Below are 21534 nucleotides of genomic sequence, written 5' to 3' on the forward strand. Positions count from 1 at the left end.
AGAACAAACTTGTAGTGGACTTATGAAAACCATCTCAACCATGAGGTGACAACCAGCCACTAACACACCCAAGGATTGATTGGATGCAGAAAGAAAGGCAAAACTTCTTTCACCAAGAGGATACATTGAGAACTTGGATTAATGGCAACACCATAATAGCGACAATCCGTAGATAAAGCTTTAGGTGAAGTCTCAACCAAGATAGCCCAATGAAGAAACCATGGGTTTGGAAAAAATCTCATGATCATAGAATTGGTGGATTTAATTATCTCATTCTTGAAAGGAAAACTCTTTGAGGCTCCTACACTAACAAGAATGCTATAATACCACCTCAAAGGATGAAGGAAGCACAAACGCACTGGAAATGCAAGAGAAAGAATACTTGAGGTACTCCAACAGGAATCTTGAAGAACACTTTGAGAAAAATCACATCCTTGAAGAACCACCATGACGAGCCTGCGTATCAAAAGGATGATGAAAGATATGAAGGATGAAAGAATAAGATTGAAGCCTTGCAAAGACTTCGATGAAGATTCACGAAGAGATACTTGAGAAAACTTGGAACTCCGGAAAAGAAAAGATAAGAACACTTAAGAAAAAGGAATTGATATGATGAGCCACTCCGGACGAAGAATTGAGATCACTTTGATGCAACAAGAATAAGAATTATGTTATGCTCATCCTTCATCAAATTAAATTGATGACAAACAACGGATTTAGCGTAGCACTTATTCTTCTAGAAATGATTGAGGAGAGACATGAGCACAAACTTAAAGAAGTCTTGAGGGAGACACCGGTAAGAATGCAAGCGAAATGGATACCAAGAATGCATGGACACACATGAGAATGAATAGATCATAAGCCACCTGAGAGAAAACTTGAACAAGGCACCGGAATAATTGAGAGACGAACGAAGAGATAATAGTTGAGAAGAATTTGAGAATGAAAGCTGAAAGCTGAGAAGGAAGAAATCTCCTGAAATGATGGCCTTCGGAGGATCGAGAATGAAAACAATTCAGAAATGCACCGGATAGCAAGAAATGAATCACTCATGATTGGGAACAATTCAAGATGATGCAACAAAGCTGAAAGCTGAATCTCCAAGAGAATGGACCAAGATTTGAGAGAAACACCCCTTCGGTCTTCAAAGGAGAGAATGATGAGAAGGACACCACCAAGAACTAATGAGACACTCTGGAATAACGAAGAATGAAAGGTTGAGCCAAATATGAGAATAAATTCAAATTGATCTTGAAGAAGGAATATGACTGATGGAAATCATTCTTACGTCACAGTTGAAAAGAATTAGAGATCTCCGGAAAAGATTACAAGAGCCATATAAGATCCCAGGAAAAACCTGTGGGTTATGGGCCCACTCAAAGAAACCACCGTTGAAAAGATTGCTTAGAAAGAGAGATATTGCACAGGAATAAGAAAACTTGATGAGGTTGAGAACCTCGAAATAATTAAAAGAATTGAAAACAAGAACCTCTGAGATATCTTCAACGCACCGGATAGAAAAGAGATGAATGAGTAACAAGATAGGCTGATAAGAATTTTCACATGGGAAAGAATTTACACGGATGAAAAGGATATGATGAACACGGACAACTGAATTAAATTCACCGGAAAAGAGAACAAAATTGAAGAAATAATGAACTCGAACTCCTGAGAATCTTCACAATGAAACACCAGAAACAAAATGGAAGACAAGAGAGCGGAAGCATTGATGAAAAGAAAGGCACTTGGAAGATAATGAATCATTGAAAAAAGGGCGGGAGGGCGGGAAAAACAAAAGACAACTTGGAACAGATGAGATGAACTCCGGAAGAAATAAGAGATTGATCTTGCAAAATTGGAGAGGATAGAATTGACTGAAGAGAAGCACACCGGTTGAAAAGGAATTGATATGAAAACTCCGGTTGACAAGAATTGATAAGACGACTCCGGTTGAAAAGGAATTGATATGACGATTGATAGAGCAAAGGATTTGCACTCTCATAAGAATAAGAGAACCCCACTTAGGAAAGATCTGAAATCACCACTTGACATCGAAGCAACTTGAATTACCATCTTCTAACAAAACAAGGGGTGAGGCTTGCAAATTAGCCAGAACAAACTCATGAGAGAGATTTCCGTTCAATATTTTCGTGGACAGGATCGTACGGGCTCGATCCTTACAGTAGCCATCCGGTGCAAGGCAGTGCACACAACATACGAAGCGTCCCCGGGTCGTAGCAAGCTACAAGGACTCTTTAAGACACAACGAAAACCGTTGTAAGACGACCGTGAACAAACGAATCCACTAGATGTCGAACCCCAACCTAACATCATGTATTTGTTGGAAGATAGTCCTATAAGCAACTACTTGAATTCCCACCTAAGAACTCCCGAAATTTCTGGTCATGCAATCTGGTCCACGGATACAAGGAGTAATATATCACTCAACTCCTATACTAACCCGTCCAGTGTATCACATCCGTCAACATATAACCAGAATCTCGGACCTTCATCTACTATAGACCCTCATGATCACAACGATACAAAGTATGGAAGTACTCCCGTACAATCTGCACCAGTACTGGGGACATCGGGGTTATCTTGCCAGTACTAGTATTGAAGCAATTATGAACATCCATCGTTATGAGATACTAAGAAATCTGAATGATAACGATGTGCTCGAGAATCCCCTGGAGCTCAACTCCCCGGAAGAAATCAAGTCAAACAGGAGGCACCAAGACAGAACTCCGTCACATCGACATCATATAGATTCCAAAAATATCCGCGTGATCCTAATTTTTTTTGAGTGAGAGGAGGAGTAGAATAAATTATTACGTCAAGATTCCTCACCAGAGCATAAAAGAGGAGAAAAAAGAATCCTACTCTCCGATATATAACTAGACTCAAAGCAGTTTTTCACTAGACTCGACTCGGCCAAGTTCGATCAATTAAGGGGGCTCCTAGGTCGGTACTGCTCTGATACCAACTTGTAACGCCCAAGATGCGATCCTATCCTCAATTTGGCACGAGGACCTCGTCAGGGATAGAAGCGCATCTTGTCGTTTTCCAAGAATGGATATCGTTACAAGTACATGTACTGAAAAGATGAGATACATAGAATTGGCTTACACTCGCCACAATCTACATCAGAGTCACAGCAGTACAATACATAAATATCACGAAGAAGAGCAGGGTCCGACTACGAACGAAAACAAACAAGAAAAGAAGAATGACTTCCATCCTTGCTATCCTAGGCTGCCGGCCTGGAATCCATCCTAGATCGAAGAATAAGAAGAAGAAGAAGCAACTCCAAATGAACAATCAACGCGCTCGCGTCAAGTAACCTTTACCTGTACCTGCAACTGGTGTTGTAGTAATCTGTGAGCCACGGGGGACTCAGCAATCTCATTTCCAAAGGTAATAAGACTAGCAAAGCATAATGGGTGAGGTATGGTTAAGTGGAAAGGTTGCAGCAAGCGACTAACAGTTATTTACTGGCTAACTTACGAGTACAAGAATAAGGAGGGGATGATCTACGCATAACGGACGTGGACTACTGATGATCAAATGAATGATTGTGAACACCTACTTACGTCAAGTATAACCCCACCGTGTCCTCGATCGGAGAAGGAAATCACGAAAGAGACAGTCACGATTATGCACCCAGTTGGCATATTTTAATTAAGTTAACTTCAATTTATCTAGAACCAGTGTTAAACAAAGTTTCCACGTTGCCACATAACCACGGGCACGACTTTCTGAAAATATTTAACCCTGCAGGGGTGCTCCAACTAGTTCATCACGAATTACCACAAGCCGCATAGAAATCCTCGATCACGAAGCTCGCAATCTCGTCGGACTCCTTCGTGGAAAACCTCAACTCTCAGATTACACAAAGCATAACCGGAATCCCGATGCACAAGATATCTCGTCAAAGGTAAAACTAATCCAGCAAGGCCACCCGGTGTGTCGACGAACCCGGTAGGAGCCGCATATCTCGTTCTCAGGACACCGTCTATGCATAGTGGACGGTAGCCAAACCTCGAGTTGCCCCGAGGTGGCACCGCCGACTACTAGGTGGGTGGACCAACACTCATGAGGAGCACTGGCCCGGGGGTTGATTAAATTACTCCGCGGGTGCCGGCGGGTCCATATGCATTATTATTAGGTTATTAGGCAAATGTAGTACCAAAGTTGGGCCTTGCCAGACCAGCTTTAATCTAAAACGAATTATCAAGTGGGTCCCCATAACAACCGCGATCGTGTTAGGAGCGCTCATTTATGGAACATAACACCGGTAGCCGAAACTAAGGGGGCGAAGGTGGAACAAAACACCAGGCTAGAAAGGCCGAGCCTTCCACCTTTTACCAAGTATATAGGTCTATTAAATTAAATAGCATTTAATAGGGTGATATAACAAGGAACCCATGTTATCACATGGAAGCAACTGCACCTGCAACTAGCAACGCTAACACATGGTTAAGCAAGCAGTATCATAGCCAATCAGTGGTTTGCTAGGTTGTGAACAGGTTGAAGGTTTTCATGGCATTGTTGAGAGGCTGATATTTAACAGGTGGTAGGTAACGAGACATAGCGACAGGAACGATAATACTAGCATGGCAATGATAGTAATGGTATCTGGGGAAATGGTCATCTTGCGTGAGATCCCGTTGAGAAGAAGAATGACTCCGTGAAGCAGAGGAATCGATGTAGTCAAACGGGTCCTCACAATCCGACACGCTTGCGGAACTCTATCGAGACGAAGCAAACCGGAAACAAGAATGAACACACGATATTCACCACACGATGCACAACACATATGATGCATGAACGGAGAATATGCAAGACATGGCATGGCAATTCACAACAATCAAACACTACACATTAATTGAAGTTCAATATGACACGAGTTGCATATTGACGAAACTCCACATACGGGGTATTTAGTTCACTCCCGTTTATCATCACAACAATATTAAAAGTTTGTTAACATGGCAAGGGGTGAAGCACAAATTAATCTACCTAGCTAGGCACTTTAAATGAGGTCGGAAACGACATATAGCATCTCCGAATTGACCCCATGTGTTAAATACTAATTCTATCTAGATTTGTCCTAATCACAATTTAGGTTTGTTGAACAGCGAAATAAAGTGGTTCACATGAAACTACATGTTGTTATATAAAGTTTTTTTAATCCGATGCATGGTTGAATTATATGGACTTTCAAAAAGGCTAAAAGAATCTGCCCAAAGCAAAACATAGCAAAAAATAAAATAAAGGAGGGCGCTAGGGATTTGATCCCACAACCTGATGGATTAAAAGGCCTAAACATAACCAGCTAGGCTGGCTACTTGCACGCTAAATAAATTGGTCTCTAAACTATTTAAAATGGCAGCAATAGCTCATCCTCGAGAGACGAATTGCAGAAATCAAAAAAATGTGGAGTCATGGGGTTTAAACCCAAGATCACTTGGCTGCACACCAATGAACTAACCAACTGGACTGCTGCACGGTTGTGCTAAAAATGAAGGATGATGCCTAATGAATCGATACAGCCACAAGTCTGAACGAGGCTGAAAATACTATAACTGAACCTGAACCTGAGAAAGTGATGCGTCCGGCCATGGAGGTAGCAGCAGGTCAACGACGCGACATGGACGCTGCTGGCGGGGGGGGGGATCTAGGACGAGGAGCTTGTCGGGGTTCGGTTCCTGCTGTATCCAGTCGCTGATGTGGTCGGCATCGGGTCCCGCTTCAGTTGAAGCTCCATGCGCTGCTGCTGCTCCTAACTACAGAGAACAGAGAGAGAGAGTTACGGGAGAGGAAGAGAGAGGAGGAAGAGGGAGGTAGAGGGGAGGCGAGGTCCTACCAGCGGGAGGTAGCCGGCGGCGGCCGGAGCTCCTCGCGGTGGTGGGGCGTTGCTGGAGATGCTCGTAGGCGCGGGCACCAGCGGGAGCCAGCGGGAGCAGAGGAGGGTGGCCTGGTCGAGGCTGCCCACGGGGTGGCGCTAGAGGGCGACCTCCTGCTCGAGCCACGAGCACAGAGGGAGGCGCAGCCGGTTCCGAGGCTGCTGCAGGGCAGCTCGAGCGACGACGCTCGCTTGTTGGCTTCCGGGGCCGGACGAAGACGGCGGCTCTGGACGAGGCCCTCCGATAGAGGCAGTTGCCTTGATCCAGAAGGGATCGAGAGCTACGGGAGGTGGAGCTGCGGAACTGGGAGGCTCTGGGTCGTAGGATCTCAGATCTTGCGGTCCAGATCGGGTGGGGGTTCACTCCCGGTTGGTGGGATGGAGCTGGCTGGTTGGACGCTGCAGCTGGGATCTCGAGGAGGCAGGAGCTGGCGGCGGGGCATGAAAATGGAGGAGTTGGTCTGACTAGGGTCTAGGGTTTTGTTCAAAAGGGACTAATGGTGGACTATATATCAAGGGGGGTTTGGATAAGGCTGATCCGGACCCTCCGATTTGATCGGACGGTCGAGAAAATATAGGTTAGGGTATCTAGTTATAAAACCGATGACGGTATAGGGTATTACGGGGTTGATCCGGACCCAACAGTCACGACCGCCAGGGTCCGGGTTCCGAGAGGTTTTCGAACTAGGCTGCGCGTAGGTCGATGCAGTGTGTAGAGGGGCTAGGCAGGGGAGAGAGGGAAAACGGACAACCCGGCATCGGGGTTTTTAAACACGGACAAACGTCCGACGATAGACCGAATACGGTGCCGCTACGGTCGACCGTTCTAGTACCAGACGGACTCCGATTGCGACGAAATTTGGAAGGCGACCTACCTATAATTTATTAAGACCGCACGCCAAGTTCCAACCCAAAGAGAGAAAGTTTTAAACACACTTTTAAAACAGGGTTTTGACGATGCCGCGGGCGCGTGCGTGTGTGGTCGGGCTCAGAACGGGCAATGACGAACACGGAGAGAACCGGCAACTAACAACGGATGCAAGTTTTGAAAACTGGCGACAACGGGATGCCGATGCAATGCTAATGATGCGCAAGATGCGATAATGATGCGACAAATAAAAATAGACACACCACGAAAATGGAATAAAGGGGGGGGGATCTTCTGGAACGTCGGTCTCGGGCTGTCACACCAGCATTGTGAATCCGAGCGCTGTCGTCATGCGGCCGCCTCCCGGGTTCGGCGGAGCGCAAGCCGAACGACCATCTCCTCCTCGGAGCCGCTTAGGATGAGCTCTTGGTCAAAGGATCTGGAGGTGGAGGACGCGGATCCGTTGCCCGCCATGGTTGATGTGAGCTTGGGTGGTAGATGGGAGTTGAGGGGAGTGGAGTGAAGTGGCTAAGGTTTGGTCTGACGAGCGGATGAGAACGAATATATGTGGGGTAGATGCGGACCAGGACGGGCCAGTGCAGGCTAGGCGGGCGTGATCGGGCTATTGGAAATATGCCCTAGAGGCAATAATAAATTGGTTATTATTATATTTCCTTCTTCATGATAATTGTTTATTATCCATGCTAGAATTGTATTGATTGGAAACCCAAATACATGTGCAGATACATAGACAACACACTGTCCCTAGTGAACCTCTGAAGGACTAGCTCGTTGATCAAAGATGGTCAAGGTTTCCTGACCATAGATATGAGATGTCGTTTCATAACGGGTTCACATCATTAGGAGAATGATGTGATGGACAAGACCGAAACTATGAACGTAGCATATGATCATGTCAGTTTATTGCTACTATTTCTGCATGTCGAAGTATCTGTTCCTATGACCATGAGATCATACAACTCCCGGACACCGTAGGAATACGTTGTGGGTATCAAACGTCAGAACGTAACTAGGTGACTATAAAGGTGCTCTATAGGTATCTCTGAAGGTGTCTGTTGGGTTGGCGTGAATCAAGACTGGCATTTGTCACTCCGTGTGACGGAGAGGTATCTCAGGGCCCACTCGGTAATACAACATCACAACAAGCCTTTCAAGAAATGTGACTAAGGAGTTAGTCATGGGATCTTGTATTACGGAATGAGTAAAGAGACTTGCTGGTAACAAGGTTGAACTAGGTATGGAGATACCGACGATTGAATCTCGGGCAAGTAACATACCGAAGGATAAAGGGAGCAACATACGGGATTAACTAAATCCTTGACATAGAGGTTCAATCGATAATGATCTTCGTAGAATATGTAGGATCCAATATGGGCATCCATGTCCCGCTATTGGTTATTGACCGGAGAGTGTCTCGGTCATGTCTACATAGTTCTCGAACCCGTAGGGTCTGCACACTTAAGGTTCGATGACGTTTCGGTATTGTTGAGTTATGTATGTTGGTGGCCGAAAGTTGTTTGGTGTCCCGGATGATATCCCGGATGTCACGAGGAGCTCCGAAATGGTCAGGAGGTAATGATTGATATATAGGAAAGTGGTTTTTGAACTTCGGAAAAGTTCCGGGCATTTCCGGCGATGTAGTGGGACTGACGAATGGGTTTCGGGGGTCCACAAGTTGGGCCCACCCACCCCAATGGGTCTCATGGGCTATGGGAGGACGTGGACCAGCCCCTATTGGGCTGGCCGAAGCTCCCACTAAAGCCCAATGCGGCTAGGAGGTGGGAAGGAAAGAAACCCAAGTGGGAAAGGGAGGAATCCTACTAGGAGTAGGATTGGAGGTTGACTCTTCCACCTCCTCCACTTCGGCCGAACCCTTTGAGGGGTTTGAGGCTGCCTCCTCCCCTCGCTCCCTCCTATATATACTAGAGGATTTGAGGGCAGCCCTAACCCTAATAAGCCACGTGATGCCCTCTCTCTCTAGGTCGTTTTCTCCTCTAGATTAGTTCAATAGAGCTTGGCGAAGCCTTGCTGAATTAGTTCACCACCACCACTATGCCGTTGTGTTGGAGAACTCATCTACCTCTCCACCCTCTTGCTAGATCAAGAAGACGGTGATCGTGATCTTGCTATACGTGTGCTGAATGCGAAGGTGCCGTTCGTTTAACACTAGATCGGGAAGGATCCTGATGAGGTCGCAGGGCGGCTCGTGATGAGATCGCGGGACGGATCGTGATGGAATCGCATGACGTATCGTGATTGGATCACGAAGATGTATGACTACATCAATCGCGTTATATACGCTTCTGCTTATTCATCTACAAGGGTATGTAGATGTACTCTCCCCTTTCGTAGATGGTCATCACCATGGATAGATCTTGTGTGCGTGTAGGAAATTTTTTGTTTCCCATGCAATGTTCCCAATCATGGGCGCCCCCATACCCGCCCCATATTTGGGTTGAAAATGGGTGGTGCTGGTCAGCCCACGAGTTTGAGGCCGGTTTGAAAGGCTCGTCTGGGTCGATTTTTTGTGATCGGACAATGATTGAGTGGCCTATCCAGATGTTTGAGGAGGGTTTGAGGGGGTTTGGTTGTACGATTCTCTTACATGTGCACACGCGTTCACAGTAGTGACCGGATGGTCTTCAAGTGTCCTTGTTTACAATCACAATCTCTACTTTTAAACCTTCAATGGCGTGTTTTGGAGCCCCTATTCACCTCAAGAAAGCCCACGCGGGAAGAAAACAACTTTGATTAGTTGGGTTGTGTGAAGACATAATAGGATACAACACATGTATATTCACGATTCTTGTATAGAACGAAACTTAAAGCACTCCTTAGCTGGAGCTAGAAGCAGTTGTATCAGCCGTTCCTAATGAGTCAGGCTGAGTCGAGCCACACGAGCGCATGTGGTAGGTCTAGTTGCACGAGAGGATCCGAGGTGATGTGAGTTGAGTATACAAATGTGTATGTGGTTTCTTATTCTTAACTCCCCTAAGTTCTTTCAGTATTTTTTTATATGGTCCCTTCTAATCTACACATAGGTTCTTCAACCCCACATAATCTCTACACGAAAAGATCATATTGATGCGATGATTTCATACAAGCGACCGGCTCATAGTCTCGTCGGTTGTATATGCTCAATTTCGTGCTTATGTTTGGAGCTAGTTTGGATGAATTTTGTCATATTTTTCGCGCATGGTCGACACTTTGGAACTTACTTTGAGCAGTAGCTTCATCTTGCAGTTTCACACGACTTTTGTGTTGCACATTTTCTGTTTCGATGGTCGTAGATGAGTTGACCTATCCCTTTCCCGTGGACTATAAATATGCATATTTGTGATACTAGCAAAAGGGCCCGGGCGTTGCAACGGGAAAAATAAATTTCCGGGAAAAATAAATTTCCCACGCTCTTAATTTACAAAAGTTCAAAATTTATAACCCAAAATAAAACAATTCGAATTTAGTAAAATTGCACCAATCTGTCATTAATTTTACAAATCTATAATTAATTAAGTACAGCAGCACAGTGCAAGAACAACATCAAAAGATCACGAGCAGAGAGAAGAGCATGTAGACGAGCCAGCACGCGTAGGCAATGAGTCCCGTGTGCTCATCGCCGCTGGAGGCAAGCTCTGCTAGTAACCTGGTGCAGACCCTGGTCGACCACAACACGAATCCCATGTCCATCCCGAAGATGAGCCCACCGCCCCGCGGTAGGAAGAGGGAGACCGCGGAGAAGATGACCATGGGGAGCAAGCAGTATCCGACCAGGCTGACGCATCTCTAGAGGTCGAGGTCGCCGCGGCGTCCGCCGGAGAGCATGGAGAAGACGCTCTCCAGTTCATATAGTTGGTGCACACAATGATGGTGGGAAACCAGCATATAGTTCATATACCCTGAATCACATTTCTTTGCTGGCTAACACAGAAACCAGATGTTAAACAAAAGTAAGCAGATAACACGCTCACCAGTTCATATAGTTGGTGCACACAATGATGGTGGGAAACCAGCATATAGTTCACCACCTAGGGAGCCTTCGCCGAACAACTCGACCTGCAATGTCTTGACGTCCACCGAAAAGAACCTTTGCTGACCTTGTGAAGGTATGGTGCAGTCTGTCGCTAGGAGCACATATCCCTCGGCTACACCAAGCATATAAATATGCTCCATCGGCGACGGGATGAACTTCTCAAGGTGCCATTGGTTATTTTCGGAATGGAGTACTTAAGCAATGTTCGTCCATCTTCGTTGTCCCCGCCATCGACTATAGTGAGCACCCCAAGCATTCCTTGTGCTGTCTCGAGAATAACAAAATCATCGCTCTCACGTTGTTCGGGTGGGAGGCTGACAACAGATAACTCCATGGAATGTATGTCAAGCAGAAGCAACTTTTTGAGAAAAGGTGAACACCAACAGAAGTATCCGCAAACCAATTGACGACCAAACAACCTACCCTGATATTGGTCAAATGTAAAAGAATGCCATTGTCCACCCAAAGAGGAGGAGAAGATGAGGAGCACCATGTTGCTTCTGCGCTTCGCCAAGCACATGACCCTGAATGCTAAAGGGTCTTCCTCATCATCACCGGGGGCAAGGAATGCCTCCAGACCCAAGAGGTCGTGTTTAGGGACCAGCGCCGTCAGCTCACAGGGGACGGCGGGAAGCAGGACGTAGCGGCGGTGCACGGGGTCGCACACAGCTATGTCGCTAAACAAAAGTTGGCGACGGTTGAAGACCATCGCCTCAAGGTCGCTTTCAAGCACGCCGGTGAGGAGGGCGCGGCCGTCTAAGAAGTCAAGTTGCAACCAGGCACGGCCGGATTTGGTGGGGAGGAAGGATTTGCAGGAGAAGCCGAAGCCGGCGAAGGCGCGGGTGGCGACAGCGGAGGGATGCGGCGGCTGGGCAGGGGCGAGGGTGCCGTCGTCCAAGTCCAACACACCGATGAGAGGCGGCGGGTGGAGTGCGCGGTAGCGGTGGAGGAAGCCGTGGTCGGTGATGAGACGGCGGAAGGGAACGCACGCCGCGGAGGCGCTGGCTAGGTCGGATACCGTGGTGAGGAGGAAGAAGATCTCCTCCAGGAGCTCATCTTGGGTTCGAAGGATGGGCGGCGGCGCCATCTTTGGTGGTGGATTTGGGGATCTATTTTTCAGTGGCTCCGTCGATGGCCTTGCTCAGCAACGGGAACGTAAATGTTGGATTTTTATGAGGGCTGCTTCCGGAGACTGGATGTGGGGTTTGTCGGCGGCCTTGCTCAATGCTTCTAAAGTGTAAAACTGAACCGTTTTTCACTTAAATTAGTAGTGCGGGTTGAATATGTACAACGTGAGGGGTTTTTCTGCAAAACAGCCACGACGGACGACCAGAAACCCTATTTGCTTTATTATTAGGGAGAGATGTTTTAATGACACTCCTTAATGTCCTTCTACTAATCGTTCCTTTTCCGTGTCGTGCTACACTAGCGTCATCGTCGGCGTCTTTCCTCTCGGCCTACTCTCCCGTGTGTTGTTGGAGTAGCGCTATTGACAACGTTGTTCCTCAACCTCCTCTCCTGCATCCTACTACACTCATGCGATCATCGTTCCTCTCTACCTTCTCTCGCACGTCCTGCTACAGTGAAGCCACCGTAGGGTTGTTTCTCTCGGCCTCCTTGCTCGCATCGTACTACACTGGCGCCTTCGCAAGCGTCATTCTTTTCGGCCTCCACCTCCACATCCTCCCACACTAATGTCGCCATGGCACGTGCATTGCATTTCTCCTCCATCATTGTCTGCCTCAGCATCCTCCTATTTGTCACTCCGCATGCATTTTCCTTGCGATGAAGACGCTAGCAAGTAGTTCGTCACATCATCGACGGGATAGCTCGCTTGTGACTCTATGCTCATCGTGTCGGACATGGTGTTGGGGTCACGCATTATGGATGGAGTCACAAGACATGCTTCTTAGGACCTACCGAGGCTCCACATCAATATACATTAAGACCCTTGGGTCACATGCACATTAAAAAGCATACCAAGGTCCAACCACTCGTACATTTATCCTACATTCGGATGTATTTGATCCACTCGGCTTATCCTCACCCACTCGACTGATGTGAAATTCACTCAGACAAAGGGAGGTGAACGCTTGTCATGGATATCTCAACGCTAGGAGGTGCACATCTTCAGGAGTTACTTACTTTAATTACGTTAGTTACCACATTTATTACTCATCATCAATGATATCATTTAATCCCTTGTAGTGTGGCTAGGACATGGGTCAGCGGACTCTACATAAGCGCCCCCTAGTTCAGAAGCAAGGATTCACATGTCATCATTCAAACATAAGAGAAAAAACAAAGCTCTAGAGCTCAAGATATAGGCTCTATACCTCCAACGCGAGAGGGCCAAACTCATAAAATCATTGTGTCACGCTTGTGTTGTGGAACGTTGCATGGGAAACAAAAAAAATCTACGCGCACCTGATACGTCCCAGATGTATCTATAATTTCTGTTTGTTCCATGCTCTTTTGGGTGACATTGTTATATGTTTCGCTACACTTTTACACCTTTTTACACATATTTGGACTAACCTACTAACTCAGTGCACCCAGTGCCAGTTTCTGTGTTCTGATGTCTTTGAATTGCAGGGACTTCACCCCAATTTTCAGTGCCCCAAAAATCCCGAGAAAAATATATAAAAATCAGCATGATGGAAGCTTCACGAAGCACCAAGGTGTGCCAGAGGGGAGCCAGGCCTCACCCAGGCGGCCACCTGGCACGGGGCCCCTCCTGGCCACGCCACTAGGTCGCCTGGGCGGCTGGTCCACCCCCTCGCGCCCTCCTTTGGCCTATATTTACCCCTCGGACGAAAAACACTACATATATAACCAGAATCGCGAATTTGTCCACCGTTCCGCCGCTGCAGCGCTTCCGAGATCGGGAGCGCCAGAAGACCTCTTCCCGGCGCCCTGTCGGAGGGAGGATTGACCTCTGGGAGCTTCTCCACCACAATGGACGCTTCCCGGATGTGTTGTGAGTAGTCCTCCTTGGACCATGAGTCCATAACTAGTAGCTATGTGATGTCTTCTCTCCAATCTTGTGCTTCAATGCTTACCCCCTGTGAGTTGCCCTACATGATCAAGGCAGCTATGTAATTTACCTGTTGTTGGTATGCCGAGTTTTCTGGGATCCGATGGATTATGAGATTATGTTCAGATTGTGATGAGTTATATATTTGGTTCTCCTTTTATATTATGTTCTTGAGTAATTCATGCATGTTCTCTGTTGCTTTTTATTGCTTTGGCCAAGTAGTAGATTGTAACTCCAAGAGGGAGCGTTATGCATGATTGTGGGTTCATGCCCCGTGATGTCTAGCTTGAGTGACAAAAACATGAGACTAGGGGATGTGTTGTTGCCACCAGGGAGAAAACAACGGTGCTTGTGACCACGGTTGCAAGGATTGTTTACCTTACGCAAAGTTCATTAATGCAGTTGTCCATTTCTTTGAGTTTACACTTTGGGTGGGGCTCGCAACTTAATACCAGCGAGATGTTCTGGATAGATATCTGAAGGTGGATGATTGGAGAGTAGATGTTGATGGATAAACGTCTACTTGTCTTGGCGTACTGCCCATTACTTTTGAGCCTCTAACTTTCTTGTAGCTTGATTAGCATTGCGGTGCGTTTATAATTCTGTCAATTGCCGAGCTGTAATTTGTTTACCTAACATAGTTGTTTATTGTCTTTTGGGAGAGAGGCATCACTAGTGAACATTATGGGACTCTGGTCCATATTACCACCACTGTTTACACCTCCACCATTTACTGCTTTTATTTACTTTTCCATTGCAATCACTATCGCTATTCCCGCTTGTGTTTTGATCTTTTGCATATTACAAGGCCGGAGATATTGACAACCTCCGTGAACTCGTTGGGAGCAGAGTTATTTTTTGTGTGTGCAGGTTCACGTCTTCTGCTAGTGCTAGAGTAGCGGACACCTACTTGTTGATCCTCAGAGTCCTCCTGGTTCGATAAACCTTACAGTCCTCGTGTAAGGAAATCTGTTGCTGGCTACATCTCCACCTTCCACTTGGGGTAACCAACGAGGGGCGAGAAGTATATCCATCAACTCGTCATCAAGCAAATTTCTGGCGTCGTTGCCGGGGATTCGAGTCTTCAAGATAGGGGAGTTGCACACTATCTTTTACCTTTGCTTTTTAGTCTTGTTAGTTTGCTTTCTCGTTTTTGCTTTATAGTCTTATACCAAAAACCACAAAAAATTAGTTGCTTTGTTCTTGCTTGCTGCTGTTGCTATGGGTTCCACTGAGAACACCAAGTTGTGTGACTTCATTAGTCACAACAACAATGATTTTACCTTCACTTCTATTGCTCCATTTGCCACTGTGGGTATTTATAAAAGTAATAGACCTTGTGACTATGTTAGTTATTATGGAGAATTATGCCCTTGGAATGGTCTCCCCGGGAAGGAACCGGATCTTTGGTTTGAAGTTGCTCTTAAACGTCCCCGAACTTGGGAAGACATCCAAACTTTATAACAGAGAGCAAATCAAATATAGAGGATGACACTACAATTTTACTTAATAGCGATGATATTAATTTTGATAATTGCAGTCTTTCCGAAGTTATCACTTTTTTTTGCAAAGAATGGCTAAGGACCCCCACACTAGTACACTCAATATTGCCTTCACCGAGCATATTTCCAATGCTCTTATCAAATCTAGGGAGGAGAAGCTCAAGCTAGAGACTGCTATTCCTAGAAAACTAGAAGATGGTTGGGATCCTATGGTCAAGATTAAATTGAATAATTTCTCTTGTTTTGCTTTATGTGATGTTGGAGCTAGTGCCTCCGTTATGCCCAAAAGAATGTATGATATGCTTGATTTGAAACCTTTTGATCAATGTTCTTTTGGTGTTTATATTGTTGATTCTTCCATAAATAAACCTTTAGGGAGGATTGATGATGTTCCTATTGTTGTCAATGATAATTATGTTCCCGTTGATTTTCTTATTATGGACATTGAGTGTGATCCCTCATGTCCAATTATTTTGGGACGTCATTTTCTCCGCACCGTTGGTGCTATCATTGACATGAAAGAAGGGACCATTAGATTCCAATTTCCCCTTAAAAAGGGAATGGAACACTTCCCTCAAAAGAAGATTAAGTTACCTTATGAGTCTGTTATTCGGGCAAGTTATTCTTTTGGAGTTGATAATACTTGATCTTTTTGCATCATGCCTAGCTCAAAGGCATAAAAGAAAGCGCTTGTTGGGAGGCAACCCAATTTGTTTTTAATTTCAGTTTTAGTGGTCTCGATGCTTGTTAGTACTGTATCAACATCATTGTATATTTATTTTCAAGCTTTATGCCAAGTTTTGGCCTCCGATTGCAAGAAATTTCAAAAGTTGTGACATGTTGTCTAGAAACTAATTCTGTCTACTTGACGGAAAAATTCTCCAAAAATCACCAGATCATATTTTTGATCTGAATTTTTTGACAGTATGGTCTATATAATTGTCTTTCTGGCGTGTGTTCTAAGTTTTTTGATTTGAGTTGGAGAAGTGCCCCAAAAAAATTATTTACTACCCGTTGTTTTGTTTTTCCCGGATTTTGTCCTGTTTTGCGTTTTCATGTTTTGCAAATCTTAAGCTTGCTTTTCTTTTCCAAAAACCTTTTGGCAATCTTGAGAAACAGGAGCTCCTCCTGATAATCTTTATTTCCACTAGAGAATAATATATTCTATTATGGGCAATAACCACTCTAATCAGCTTATGATGAGTTTCGTATGAAGGGAGTTTTCATGTATGCAATGGAAGATGATGAAAGAAGATCCAGGAGTGTCAAGAGCTCAAGCTTGGGGATGCCCCCATGCACCCCCAAGAAATATTCAAGGAGACTCAAGAGTCTAAGCTTGGGGATGTCACCATGCATCCCCTTCTCCATCAACAATCATCAGTTCGTCCTTCTCCATGCTATATTTTTATCACTTCATATGTTATGTGCTATGCTTGGAGTGTCCCGCTCTTTACTTTTTAGTTTGTTTTAGTTTTTCTTGCTGTTCGTAACTGTTGGAAATATGCCCTAGAGGCAATAATGAATTGGTTATTATTATATTTCCTTGTTCATGATAATCGTTTATTATCCATGCTAGAATTGTATTGATTGGAAACTCAAATACATGCGTGGATACATAGACAACACATTGTCCCTAGTAAGCCTCTAGTTGACTAGCTCGTTGATCAAAGATGGTCAAGGTTTCCTGGCCATAGACAAGTGTTGTCACTTGATGACGGGATCACATCATTAGGAGAATGATGTGATGGACAAGACCCAAACTATGAACGTAGCATATGATCGTGTCAGTTTGTTGCTACTGTTTTCTGCATGTCAATGTATCTATTCCTATGACCATGAGATCATGCAACTCCCGGACACCGGAGGAATACCTTGTGAATTATCAAACGTCGCAACGTAACTGGGTGACTATAAAGGTGCTCTACAGGTATCTCCAAAGGTGTATGTTGGGTTGGCATGGATCAAGACTCGGATATGTCACTCCGTGTGATGGAGAGGTATCTCGGGGCCCACTCGGCAATACAACATCACAACAAGCCTTGCAAGCAATGTGACTAAGGAGTTAGTTACGGGATCTTGTATTACGGAATGGGTAAAGAGACTTGCCGATAATGAGATTGAACTAGGTATGGAGATACCGACGATCGAATCTCGGACAAGTAACATATCGAAGGACAAAGGGAACAACATACAAGATTAACTGAATCCTTGACATAGAGGTTCAACCGATAGTGATCTTCGTAGAATATGTGGGAGACAATATGGACATCCAGGTCCCTATGGCGCTCCGCCTGATTACCACTATAGCCAGACGGTCACCGCGCATACGAGCCCAGGAAATCACTCTGTCATGCACGTTTACAACAAGTATCATGAGCACTGGCATTTCTATTAATGAATATAAGAGTTTTAGATGATGAACTACAAGGGTGATGGCAGCGGGGAAAAGATCTATCTAAGGCAGCACGGTCCTGGTGCGGCTCCAATCCACACGGATCTGACTCGGTTACACTCCTAGCCCGCGAACACTCTGTCTCCTCGCATATGACGGATCCTTATGTGAACCTGGCCATGTTAAAAGCCGCTGAGTACTTTTGAATGTACTCGCAAGCAAACCAAAACTAACATATACACTGAGCAAAGCAATCTATGGCATTCAAGCATGCATTTGTTATTAGAGCAATATCATACCTATCTAGCAATATTAATTATCAAGGTATAACAGGGTTATCGAGCAAGATAACTTCTAAAGTAAATGTGATAAAGTAAAGCACATTAGGTAAATGAATTATACTCCGACTATTCTCATGATACGGTCTGAATCTGATCCATATCCCATCCAACTCATGTGGTCATCGACCACTCATCTCATAGCCATCTCATGGCTAACCTGTCATATACCGGACATCTTCCGATGTCTGCACAAGACGAGTTCTTCCATCATGATCATCGCTCTTACGGTTGATCACCTATTGAGGTTTGGTCGGGCTGTCCAATACCGTGGACTTGGCTATTCGAATAGATTTGACACTCTGTAGAGGTTGCACACTTTACCCACACTATGGAGCACTGACCCCGTGATCCCATTCAGGTGGACTAGTATTGCTCCAATGAAACTTGGCTGACCCGTGACTCTTTCATCGTACCACCGGCAATCATCCTCCCTCGGAGTCCTGCCCTGGGTGGCCCTGTGTCCTCATGACACCTGCCATTGTCGTGGCCAAACCAAACTGTCCCACCTAGGGACGGGCCCTTCTCAACTCAACTGGGCTCACAGGATTATCACCGCCCACCTGATCAGGGTAGCACGCGTGCATAATCCTCCCTCTTTGGGAGTACCGGTGAAAGGTCACGTGACCAGCCCAAGTCACGACCGTCCCATATCGACAAATGTGGTTGCACGTATAAGCTCAGATAGGTGACTCGAGATCAACCCATTAGGTTTGGTTTAAACAACATATTTATCAAGCATGGTTGTTGTCAACAATGACTTAACATGATGATGATTATGCCTGAAATAACAACGGTAGAAACACCACAACCTATCTCTATATTATGAGTCAGGATGTAAATGAAAAGTTATGACTTTACAAGCTCTAACCGTAAATTAGACCCTCGGAACCAGCAAATAAATCGGTAGCCACCAGAACGGTCTTTACAACACAGATCTGGGACGTTACCGGAATAACTCATCCCCAGCTCAAGACGGCTGGAAAGCAGCTCACAGCATGAGGCGGTGTTGATAAGAAGAATGTAGCAGTTCCCTAAGACGACCGAAGAACAGCTCAGAGCATAGGGTCACTGCCACAGAATGAAATTCAACAGCTGCCCACGATGGCCGAAACGCAGCTCAGAACACGAGCTAGCTATCAACGAGAGAATTATAAAGTCAGCATCCACTCCGGACGACCGAAAGCAGCTCAGACTCGGGCGTGGTATCGTCATTGAAGAAAATGCGAGCAAGAGTTCATCAGAGTCACGTACCACATGTTACTAAACATACAATCATAAGCATATTAATTTAACATGCAGGAACAACACATAGCAAAGGTTTAGGGCATATGTCAGGTGGTCAGTTGCGTGGGGTTGAAGAATACACCCGGAAGAGGTGCGGAGAATCCGTAGAAAGGATCACCGGAACGGTTCTCTCTCGAAGGGGGCTCATTGGAGACAAGGGCGAAAGGGTGATTTTCACAGTGTCACCACCTTGTGAACATGTTACCAATAAGACAGTCTCGACGAGACGAAGACATGGGCTTTGGAATCACCCTAATCGGAGTCCCGAGCAAAAAGATACAAGCCGTTTTCTATCACGGACCTATTTTCAAAAAGAATATTTCCACACGGGTCCCTGGCAGCTCGGCGAGTCGCGCACTTTGGAAGAATACGCTTTCCTTAAGGGAAAGCGTAATCCTTGTCGGGCCGTTTCCACTTAACCAGCTAGCGGTTGCCTCTCTCACCGACAGGTGCGGTCGGGGCCCACCTGTCGGGTCCCTCTCTCTCTCTCTCCTTTCTCTCCTTCTTCCACCTCCCGACACTCCACACGCGGAGCAGAGGAGGTCCGCCGGCGCCGACGTTCGCTAGGACGACTCCGGCCAACGCTGAGGTCGGCGCGATGCGACAAATTCATCCCGGTGGGAGGCGGAACTCCGGGAGGGCGGGAAGGTGCGCGCCCATGACCGTGATGGATGGCGGCAACCGTAGGGATGGCCTCAGCGCTTCGGTGGCGGGAAGAGCAGCCGAAGGTGGGGAAGCACTCCGCCGAGGTCCGGTGGGGCTGCTAGAGATGGAAGAATAGGTAGAGGGGGCTGGCATTTCGCGAATTTAGCAGGAGAGGGGCGACGTCCATGTGCTACTGCAACAAAAGACCTTCCAACGGCGCCAGAAATAGGAGTGTTGCTTGATACTCAGCAACGGCACCAGGAATCCTTCAGCTACGACTACGCCTTAAGGGACTTCCTAGGAAAGTATGCGAAGGATTTCCCCCGTGGCCTTGGAGCCTTGTGTTGGTGTTCCCTCGAAGCGGAAACGGTGATGTAGCTTGAACTCTTTCCACTCTTTATCTTTTTGTCCATAAGAACTTCACCCAAAACTTGAAAACTTCACAACACGAAACTTAAACAGAAACTCGTGATAACATTAGTATGAGAAAGCAAACCACCACTTCCTTAGGTACTGTAGAAAACTTAAATTCTACTTGTGCTGATGTTGGGTTACTGTATTTTCTATCTTCCATGGCTAATACCCCCCGATACTATCAAGAGTTTCATCAAAATAAGCAACCAACACAACAAAAACAGAATCTATTAATAGCAGACTAGTCTGTAGCAATCTGTATATTTTGTATACCTCTGGTACTTCAAAAATTCTGAAAAATTACGAAAGTCTGAAGAATTTGTGTAGAAATCTTCAGCAAAAAGAATCAACTCAAAATATCTCACATAAAAAAAAACAAAAATTCTTTTCGTGAGCAGAAAGTTTCTGTCTTTTCCAGCATGACCAAACGATCATCCCCAAGACTAATCATAACAGTTTTTCTTGGCACAAACGCAAAAAGAAACACACAAAAAAAACAATCATAACAGAATTATGAAAGTGTGGAAAACACAAAACAGAAAGAAAAAGGATAGATTCGTTGGTTTGCCTCCCAACAAGCGCTTTTATTTAACGCCCTTAGCTAGGCAAAAAGTGATGGAATCACGTATAGTCATCTTTTGTGCTCATACCATAAGTAGCCCTCATCATAGATTCATAAGGCAATCTTATTTTCTTTCTAGGAAAGTGCTCCGTGCCCTTCTTTAAAGGAAATTGAAATCTAATATTCCCTTCCTTCATATCGATGATAGCACCAATAGTCCTTAGGAAAGGTCTACCAAGAATAATGGGACATGAAGGATTGCAATCTATGTCAAGTACAATGAAATCCACGGGTACATAGTTCTTATTTGAGACAATAAGAACATCACCAATCCTTCCCATGGGTTTCTTGACAGTAGAATCCGCAAGATGCAAATTAAGAGAACACTCTTCAATCTCATGAAAACCAAGAATATCACATAAAGACTTTGGAATCGCGGAAACACTAGCACCCAAATCACACAAAGCATTGCACTCATAGTTTTTGATCTTGATTTTGATAGTAGGTTCCCACTCATCATGAAGTTTTCT

The 21534-nt window shown here is 45.4% G+C and overlaps 1 pseudogene; it reads right to left on the reverse strand.

Annotated features, from left to right (window-relative positions):
- Window positions 1–10769: 10769 nt before the first annotated feature.
- Window positions 10770–21534, reverse strand: part of LOC123396807 — a 51325-nt pseudogene continuing 40560 nt past the window's right edge.

This window comes from Hordeum vulgare, chromosome 5H (genome assembly GCF_904849725.1).
Source record: "Hordeum vulgare subsp. vulgare chromosome 5H, MorexV3_pseudomolecules_assembly, whole genome shotgun sequence".
NCBI lineage: Eukaryota > Viridiplantae > Streptophyta > Magnoliopsida > Poales > Poaceae > Hordeum > Hordeum vulgare.